Source organism: Amblyomma mixtum, chromosome 1 (assembly GCF_055824585.1).
Source record: "Amblyomma mixtum isolate Tamu chromosome 1, ASM5582458v1, whole genome shotgun sequence".
NCBI classification, from domain to species: domain Eukaryota; kingdom Metazoa; phylum Arthropoda; class Arachnida; order Ixodida; family Ixodidae; genus Amblyomma; species Amblyomma mixtum.
The window spans coordinates 171,542,663-171,552,400 of record NC_143012.1 but is presented as its reverse complement, the minus strand read 5'-3'; positions in this window follow the sequence as shown (position 1 = coordinate 171,552,400).

Here is a 9,738-nt window from a genome sequence, read left to right as displayed (position 1 = left end):
GTATTTCACTCACGGAACGTCACACCTCATTACAAACAGCTGCATACACGCGTATTATCTAGTGCACATGTCATATTAAGCCTGAAAATGTCCAGGGTAAGGTCAATGAGCTGAAGGAGAATAAAAACAACGGTAAAGTTAAGAAAGAAGAACAGCTGTTGATTAATATTAATTCTGTTTCCTTCAAACTTAGGTCACTGTCTCAGAATAGTTAGCGCCACAAATTTAAAACTACTGAGCCGCACTAGTGTTCTGTATTGCGCATAGATTCGTTCGGGCGGCGGAGGCCGCGCACGCAGGAGCCTACACAGAACGATGCACACTCGACGGGTTCCGCTTTGAGACTAGAGGTTTATTTGCAATAGTGGCAGAGCACTGGAAGGAAGACAAACAAAACACACACAGAGGGAAAAGAATGAGAAGGAAAGCGGGGGAGGGGGGGGGGGCGCACTGAAAAGAGAGGCCACCTGCAGCTTCGGCCCGGCCGGGCTCATGACCTTGAGGCGGGCTCCGATGCGCGAACCTGGTCGTTGTCTGGAAGCCGGCATGCTCGCCTATTTTCTACCTTCCGCGCTCCGCAACTTGGGGACCATCTCCTATTTTCTTCAACAGCAACACAACAAGAAAAGCACAAGCGTGCACAGCAGCAAGATAACACACAAAGGTGGCAAGAAATGCAAGGATAACATGGCCCTCAGCACAATATTTCAGGAAAGCAGCATCACACACAGGCAGTGGTATTCTGGCAGAAGGTTCATTAATGCAGCATGATAACACTGGATGATGTGGATTGGTTTTGACAAGAGAGGCCTCAGTAATGTTTCTAGCCTGATGTGCAAGCGCATGACCTTCCCTCTGTGCACACTGCTGACCACATACTTATCAAGGCCATTCTCGGTTCTCTTTGAGCGGTGGATCACAATGCCGTTAGGCAACATTTGCACCATCCACTGATGCAATAAAAACCTTGTGATGTCACTATTGTGCACTACAGGAGAGTAAGGCTCACTGAAATGCGTTGACTTTTAAAGTAGTTTCCTTTACTGTGCATTAAAATACACAACCTTCATGTACATTCAAAACATGACATGTACAGTTCAGTGAACGGCACCATACCATGTGTAGGCGTTGAAATGTGGGCAGATGTCTGAAAGAACACTGAGGACCAATCGAAGTTGCTCTGCAGCAGTAGACTACGACATTCAAATAACAGTGGGCCTACCTGTACTGAGCACAAAGCTTGTGTACAGTTTAGAGATTATTTGTTCAAAGAAGCAGTTCAAAATAACCATGGTGAACTGCGTTGGCAAGAAGGCTATTACAGCCCTTGGTTGGTAATAACTTTATTAGTCCCACTTCATTGTATCAGGTGAGGGTGGGTGAAGGGGTGTTGAACAGGTCGGCGACGGCCCTCAGGCCACTCTAGGTGACCAGGCACTGATGACCTTGAGGCGGGCTCCGATGCGCGAACCTAGTCGTTGTCTGGAAGCCGGCATGCTCCCCTATTTTCTACCTACCGCGCTGCGGAACTCGGGGACCGTCTCATATTTTCTTCATCCTCCCCCGCAATGAGCTTCAGCCACGGTGTAAGAATGCACCGTGGCTTCAGCTCATTTGTGCTGTCTGTGGGACATCTTCGCCTTAGAGTTAGTTCGAGAGGGAAAAGAGCCTGCACTGGTCGCCGAGGCTCCCTTTTGTTTGGGAGGGCAATTTTGCATGCGCGTACATTGCCGTCTCTCCCTGGGAAGATCTCCCTGAGTCGCGCCACCGGCCACATTTGGCAGGGTGTCCGCTCGTCGCCGAGCAGCACAATGTCGTCTTTCTTGACGCTTCGCTGCTGGGTGGCTCTTGTTAAGTGCGCGGACCTCAGTTCTAGAAAGTACTCGCGCCTTAATCGTTTCCGGAATAAATCAACCAGCGCGACGCTGTACTTCCATTTCCGTCGCAGTATTTCACGTGTTCACCTCGCAGAAGTGGCCGCCGCTGCGGATGGCAAAGCTGTGAGCCGACGTCTGACAAGGAAACGAGCCGGTGTTAGGTGCGCTGTCTCCTCCGCATCCGAGTGGACGTATGCCAGGGGAGGGGAATTTACAACCCCCGACTTCTGTTCGAACTGTGCAGAGGCTGTCAAAATCGAGGGAGGTTCTTCCAACTGTTTTGCGAAGGCAGGTTTCCACGATGCGCACCATCCTTTCCCGAAAGCTGCCTCACCACACCGCTCTCTCTACAATGAATTTCCACGATATTCCAGTTTCTCCGATGTATGCCTGGACTTCTGCTCCCCGCGCCACTTGAAACATTTTTGTGAGGTCCTTAGATGCTCTTTTAAAGGTTAGAGCGTTATCCGAATACATGACTTTGATCATTCCTCGGCGAAAGACAAATCTTCTGAGTGCCATAAGAATGAGCTGGATGTCAGGTCACCGACAAGTTCGAGATGGATTGCTCTGATTACTTCACATGTAAAAAGAGCTACGTAACATTTGCGTGCCGTACCTTTGTCATTGTATAATAGTGGGCCCGCATAATCGACCCCTGTGATCTGAAATGGGTCAGCCTTTGTGACGCGCTCTGATGAAAGATGGGCCATGGGCTCTACAGCTGGGCGGCAAGTTTGCTTCTGACACTGGAGGCTGCGGCGGATTATGGATTTTACAGCTTGGCTCGCTCTAATTAGCCAGTAGCGCTAATGAAGATGGCATAGCATGTCTCGAACTCCCGCATGTAGCAACCGCTTGTGCTCTCTAGTTACGAGCAACTGTGCGAACCGGTGGGCTGAAGATAGAATAGCGGGATGTTTTGTGTCCTCCTTTTCGGCGCTATGCTGGAGTATGCCGCCAACTCTCAGTATGCCACCAGCGTCGAGGAAAGGGTAGAGAGTTAGGATTTGCGATTTCTTGTCCAGTGTAGCTGACGACTTTAGGGCGCTTATTTCTTCCGAGAAGCTTGTGGTTTGTGACGTTCGAAGCCAATACTTCTCGGCCTGTGCCAGCTCTGTTGCTGTCTCCCTCTCTTTTCTGGGAATGGTTCCGAGAGTTATGCAGGAAGCGCTGAACCCATGCTGTTACGCGAAGTATTCCGGATAAGGAGCTGTTGTTCTCAATATCCAACAGTGGCTCCGGTGCACTGCAGGTCACGGCATTGAGCACCTGCACGACCCTTTCCTCATTGGCGCAAAAGTTCCAATCAATGTTCGGGATAACCGTAGGGTGCTCGGTGGTCGCCTTCAGCCAATCAGGCCCATTCCACCACGCTTCAATCTCAACCAAATTGGAAGGCATAATACCCCTTGTTAAAAGATCTGCGGGGTTAATCTTTCCAGGGCAATGCTTCCAAACTGCAGAATCAGTCAGAGACTGAATCTACTGCACTCTGTTTGGAACGAAAGGTTTCCGCTTCAAAGCAGGGCTTTTTATCCAGCTCAGGGCAACGGTCGAGTCACTCCAGCAGTGCACTCTAATAGCTATCACATCCAGCTGCTGAAGAAGAGTTTTGGCCAACCGAGCTCCTAAGTAGGGCCCCCATCAGCTCCAACCGCGGTAATATCAAACGCTTTAATGGCGCCACCCTTGTTTTAGCCATCAGAAGAGATACAGTGAAGTTCTCGTCTTCATTTGTTGTCTTCGTGTAAGCGACGGCACCGTGAGCTTTCGGGCTGGCATCACAGAAAATGTGAAGCTCCGTCTGGGCACGCTCTTCTTTCAAGGTGACTTTACGAGGTACGGAAATGTGGCGAAGCTCAGGGAGCTGTTGGCACCAAATTTACCATTGGTCAAGTACATCTGGAGGCAGTTTCTCATCCCAACATGTACCTCGCTCCCAAAGGGTCTGAAAGAAGATCTTCGTTGTAGTAGAAATTGGTGCGAGGAAACCGAAGGGGTCGAGAAAACGCGCAGACGCTTGCAGCAAAAACCTCTTTGTGTCTTGCCGCGATCTCAAAAATTATATCAGGGTGTTCATCTCAAACACGAAATCGTCTGGGTGAGGCCTCCATTCGACACCCAGGATCTTGGTCATTGTGAGCTCCGGCAAGCTGCCTCGTGCATTCTCATTTTCGGATAACATTGTCGAAAGTTCAAACGAATTCGATCGCCACTTGCGTAGATGCATGCCTGCCTTGTGCAGAACGTGCTGCAATTCTTGGCAGATGGATTCCGCCTCCTCAACTGTGTCAGCGCCTGTCACCAAATCGTCCACATATAGGTTGTTCTTGAGGATATTCGCGGTGCTCGGATAGATATATTGCACTGACTCAATGTGATACGTCAGAGTGGCCGCGAGCAAAAAGGGACTTGATGTTGCCCCGAAGGGCACTCGTGTCATTCGATACTCCTTGATAGGAGGAAGAGCTTCTGACTGCTTGGAAGGTCACTCGTACCAGAGAAAGCGCAAGGCGTCACGGTCACTTTCGACCTGCTGCACTTGGAGGAAAGCCTTTCATATATCGGCCATGACAGCTATTCTGTGGGTTCGAAACCTGATTAGGATGTCCGAGAGGTTTGGGTTCAAATTGGGTTCCGCAGAGAGAACATCATTTAGCGAACCGCGCCTTGTGCACTCGAGGAGGCATCGAAGACCACCCTCAGCTTAGTTGTTTCGCTTGTCGGTCTGAGAACGCCTCGATGCGGGAGGTAACAAATAGGTCCCTTTGTGGACTCACCATTTTCGTCGACCTCCTCAGCGTGCCCAGCAACCAGGTATTCTCTCAGCGCTCGGTCGTAGGCTTGCATGTCGCCGTCCTTTCTTATCAGCGTCAACGACCGAAGTCTCTGCGCAGCCATGGCCTTGTTGTCGGCCAAGGCTGAGGCATTTTATTTTCAGGGCAGAGACCTGATAAAGGCCATTTCTGGAGGTGACGCTTTCTTGGAAGCTTCCAAGAACTTCGTCTCCCTTCTCTGTGGTTTCTGTCTCAACGATTTAAAGATGTTCCAATTCCCAAAATGACTTCAGCTGCCTGGAGCAGTCGTCGTTTTCTTGCTCAGTGGTCACAAACATGCGCGTGACTCCGGTGGTTGTCAAACAGGTCGTCGCTGTGTTTCTTGCCACTCTACCTTGCAGCGTCCACCCAAAGATGGTCTCCACGGCGACAAGCTTGTCGTTGACCCGCTTGACACTTCCATTGGCGACGTCCGAGTAATGGTCAGCGCCAATCAGGAGAGAGACTCCGGTGTTATGTCGATGGTCGTCCGGCACCAAGTCAGCAAGCTGAACCCCTTGGTCTGCAGCCAGGCTGATAGCGGAGGCGTCGGGTGGTAGCAGGAAGTCCCCGGAAATCTCTGGAACCTCGAGGGCCTCGATTCTTATTACGTGGTCGTCATGCCGGCTTCGTAGACACAACTCCACTCTGTTCCATGTTGTGACGTTTGGCGTAGTGGTCCCAAAGGTGTGAATGGCGAGACGTTCTTCTACCACTTGAAGCTTTAGACGCCGGGATACTTCTCGCTTTACGAATGTTCTCTGGCTGCCACCGTCGAACAGAATCCTCACCAAGGCGCGCTTCTGTTTCGATTCCGCCCATGCTTGTGCTATCTGTAGGAGCAGGAGGGCTGTGCAGACACTCTCTGCCACCTGTGTAACGATGACTGCACGACAACATCGAGAGGTGCAGAACCGTTTGTTGAAAGGGGTGGTGTAGACTTGCTGAGATCGCAGACGCCAGTAGCGTGCCGGGCGGAACATTTCGCGCACTTGAGCCACTTTACTTTTCGGCAATCGGCTGCTCGATGATTCCTTTCGTGAATTGAGAGCATCGTCTTTCTTTGGCCAGGATCTCTTTCTTGGTTTCTGCCGCAACGGACGCCACGCAGGCTGCCGTAACATGATCTTCTGCCCCACAAAATGAGCACTGTGACTAGATGCCCTCTGCAGCGAAGACGGCTGCAGATGGTGGCTTCGCCTTAATGCTTGGCTCCCTCCGTTTAACATCCCTGTTAAATGACTGTCGGCTGCTGCATTGTGCTCGTTCTCTGCTCTCCACTTTCGTTCTCAAGAATTCGAGGAAATCTTGGAGCTCGTCTTGGAGAACGGTTGAAGTGGCAGCCTTCCTTCGGTAGTATTCGAGGCTAGGTTGATCTTGGATGCTCTTCCGAAGGACAGTCAACAACACGCCGTACGTGCTCGATGTCACGCCCAGTGTTTCGAGGCTTCGGACTCCCGACTGTACCTCATCATAGAGGGTCCTGAGCCTTTCCGTGTCATGGAGGTTGTTTACCGGGCGAACACCGAGCAAGCGAGACATGTGTTCTTCGATGATGACCTCTTCACTCCGCCGCCGCGGTGGCTCAGTGGTTATGGAACTCGGCTGCTGACCCAAAAGACGCGGGTTCGATCCCGGCCGCGGCGGCTAGAATTTCTTTGGAGGAGAAATTCTAGAGGCCCGTGTACTGTGCGATGTCAGTGCACGTTAAAGAACCCCAGGTGGTCGAAATTTCCGGAGCCCTTCACTACGGCGTCTCTCATAGCCTGGGTCGCTTTGGGACGTTAAACCCCATAAACCAACCAACCCTCTTCACTCCCAAATCTTTCTTTGAGGGTCCTGATGGCAATTCCGTAATTTTCATTGCTTCGCAATAAACCTTCGATAGCCGCTGCCGCCTTCCCTGTTAGATAACTAGTCAGGTACTGAAATTTATCGACTGATGAAAGAGAGCCATTTTTGTGGATTGTTGAGTCAAATTGATTCCAAAATTTCTGCCATGATCTCAGGTCTCCATTTTACTCGGCGATTTCCAACTTCAGAAGTTTGATTGTTGCCGATGGAAGCTGGCTCGTGGTAACGCTGTCGTGAACTGAAGGCTGAGAACTAGGCTCGGAAGGGTCCCCCGTTACGGATGGAGTTCTTGACCGGTCTTCGCAAGAAGTTTGGTTTCGTAGGGCTCTTTTTATTCGTGCTTTCGTGATGCTAATCTTGTCCCTATAAGCAGATACGGCGGCTAATTCTGCGTCGAGATCCTGTAGGTCAATTTTCTTCTCAATGTAGTGAGCTCTTCTGCTTGCTCGATAAGGAAGTCAAATTATTCTTCAAGCTCACCGCTTCGTGCTACAGGATCTTGTAGGAGGGCGGCGGCTGCTGCGATGATCTTTTCGATGGCTTGACGCAGTGCGACTTGCTTCGTTTGGAGTCGTCCCATGGCGTCTTTGATGACAGTTGACTAAGTTCCCGGGTTTCGGCACCAAATGTTGATTATTATTAATTTTATTTATTTGAAACTTAAGTCACTTTCTCACAATACAGTTAGCGCCACAAATATAAAACGACTGAGCAGCACTAGTGTTCTTATACTGCGCGTAGGCTCGTTCGGGCGGCGGGGCCCGCGCACGCGGGAGCCTCCAAAGAACGATGCACACTCGACGGGTTCCACTTTGAGACTAGCGGTTGATTTGCAATAGTGACAGAAGGACAGGAAGGAAGAAAAACAAAACACACACAGAGGGAAAAGAAGGAGAAGGAAAGCGGGGGGGCGCACTGAAAAGAGAGGCAACCTGCAGGTTCGGCCCGGCCGTGCTCATGACCTTGAGGCGGGCTCCGATGCGCGAACCTCGTCGTTGTCTGGAAGCCCGCATGCTCCCTATTTTCTGCCTTCCGCGCTCCGCAACTTGGGGACCATCTCCTATTTTCTTCAACAGCAACACAAGAAACGCACAAGCGTGCACAGCAGCAAGATAACACACAAAGGTGGCAAGAAATGCAAGGCTAACATGGCCCTCAGCACAATATTTGAGGGAAGCAGCATCACACACAGGCAGTGGTATTCTGGCAAAAGGTTCATTAATGCAGCATGATAACACTGGATGCTGTGGATTGGTTTTCACAAGAGAGGCCTCAGTAATCCTTCTAGCCTGATGTCCTAGTGCATGACCTTCCCTCTGTGCACACTGCTGACCACAAACTTATCAGGGCCATTCTCGGTTCTTTTTAAGCGGCGGATCACAATGCCGTTAGGCAACATTTACACTGATGCAATGAATACCCTGTGATGCCACTATTGTGCACTACAGGAGAGTAATGCTTATTGAAATGCGTTCACTTTTAAAGTAGTTTCCTTCACTGTGCATTACAATACACAACCCTCATGTACATTCAAAACATGACATGTACAGTTCAGTGAACGGCACCATACCATGTGTAGGCGTTGAAATGTGGGCAGATGTCTGAAAGAACACTGAGGACCAATCGAAGTTGCTCTGCAACAGTAGACTGCCACATTCAAATAACAGTGGGCCTACCTGTACTTTGAACAAAGCTTGTGTACTGCTCAGAGATAATTTCTTTAAAGAAGGAGTTCAAAATTATCATGGTGAACTGCGTTGGCAACGAGGCTATTACAGCCCTTGGTTGGTAATAACTTTATTAGTCCCACTTCAGTGGTTCAGGTGAGGGCGGGTGGAAAGGTGTTGAACAGGATGACAACGGGCCCTCAGGTCGCTCTAGATGACCGGGCACTGTTTGGATGCGGCGACCTTCAAGGCCCAGGATAAGATGCGAAGATGTAGCTCTCCCTATGAGCTGCGCGGAGCAGCCACCCATTGCTCCTGTAAATCCGTCCCTTGGAAAGGAGGTTTCGGTTTGTTTGGGAAAATTTTATATGTGCGTTTAAAATCTGCTATGGTGCTCGAGCATAAGTGACAGGTTGGAGATTTCTCCCCTCTATGTATGTATTACAATCCTTTACTGCATAAAAAAATATAACAATTAAAATTCCCAGTGGTATGTGTATATGGAGGGTAAATTGGTTTTTAGAACATGATTAAGGCAGGTTGAAAAATGGTAAGCAAGTTTGACTCGGAGTTTTCACGAGGAGAGCGTTAAATGAACAGAAACTATTCATCACCAATATAATAATACAACAGGTAGCAAAATGTTCATGAAATTGAAATAATTGCAAGTGTCTGTGCATAAAATTTAAGCCCCCAGCTTTGTTGGCTACTTTCTTTTCAATTTCAAGCAGAAGTATGAAACCAAACCAAGACTGGTGAAATAGGCTGCTATTCATTTTTCACACTACAAGTATAATTTTTTTCTGATTACTGCGAAGTAATGTCATTAGTGCTGCATGGCATGTGATGGCATCGTAATTAGTGCTAAGAAGTTATTGGGTGACATGTGCAGCCAGAAAAGAAAGGTATGGAAAGCGTGCACACACTACTGTCAAGGAGAGAAGTTTATAACACGACAACATTAAGGCTGCCATTCAGCAGAAAACCCAGTGTTATACAGCCGGGATTGTGTCCAAAACCGTGCTTCACGCGTGTATGTCTACAGTGAAAGCCACTGAAAAGAAGATTTGTAATCTTAATCAAACGTCAGAACATGTCTGAAAACTACTTCACTTTATAGTTATAGTTTTGTTTTATTGGTGTTTTACGTTCCAAAGCGACTCAGGCTATGAGAGACGCCGTAGTGGAGGGCTCCGGAAATTTCGACCACGTGGGGCTCTTAACGTGCACTGACATCGCACAGCACACGGGCCACTAGAATTTCGCCTGCACCGAAATTCAGCCGCCGCGGCCGGGATCGAACCCGCGTCTTTCGGGCCAGCAGCCAAGCGCCGTAACCACTGAGCCACCGCGGCGCGGCACTTTATAGTTATAGATTTTACGTACAAAAAAAAAAGCCAGGCACGCTACCAACTAGGCTGTGCAGGCACATTGACTTTGCTGAGGTACAAAGGGGGTGGGGAAGTGATGTGTGGGTGCTGCACGCTTAATCTGAAGCTTAGTAATGTAATTACAGCAGTG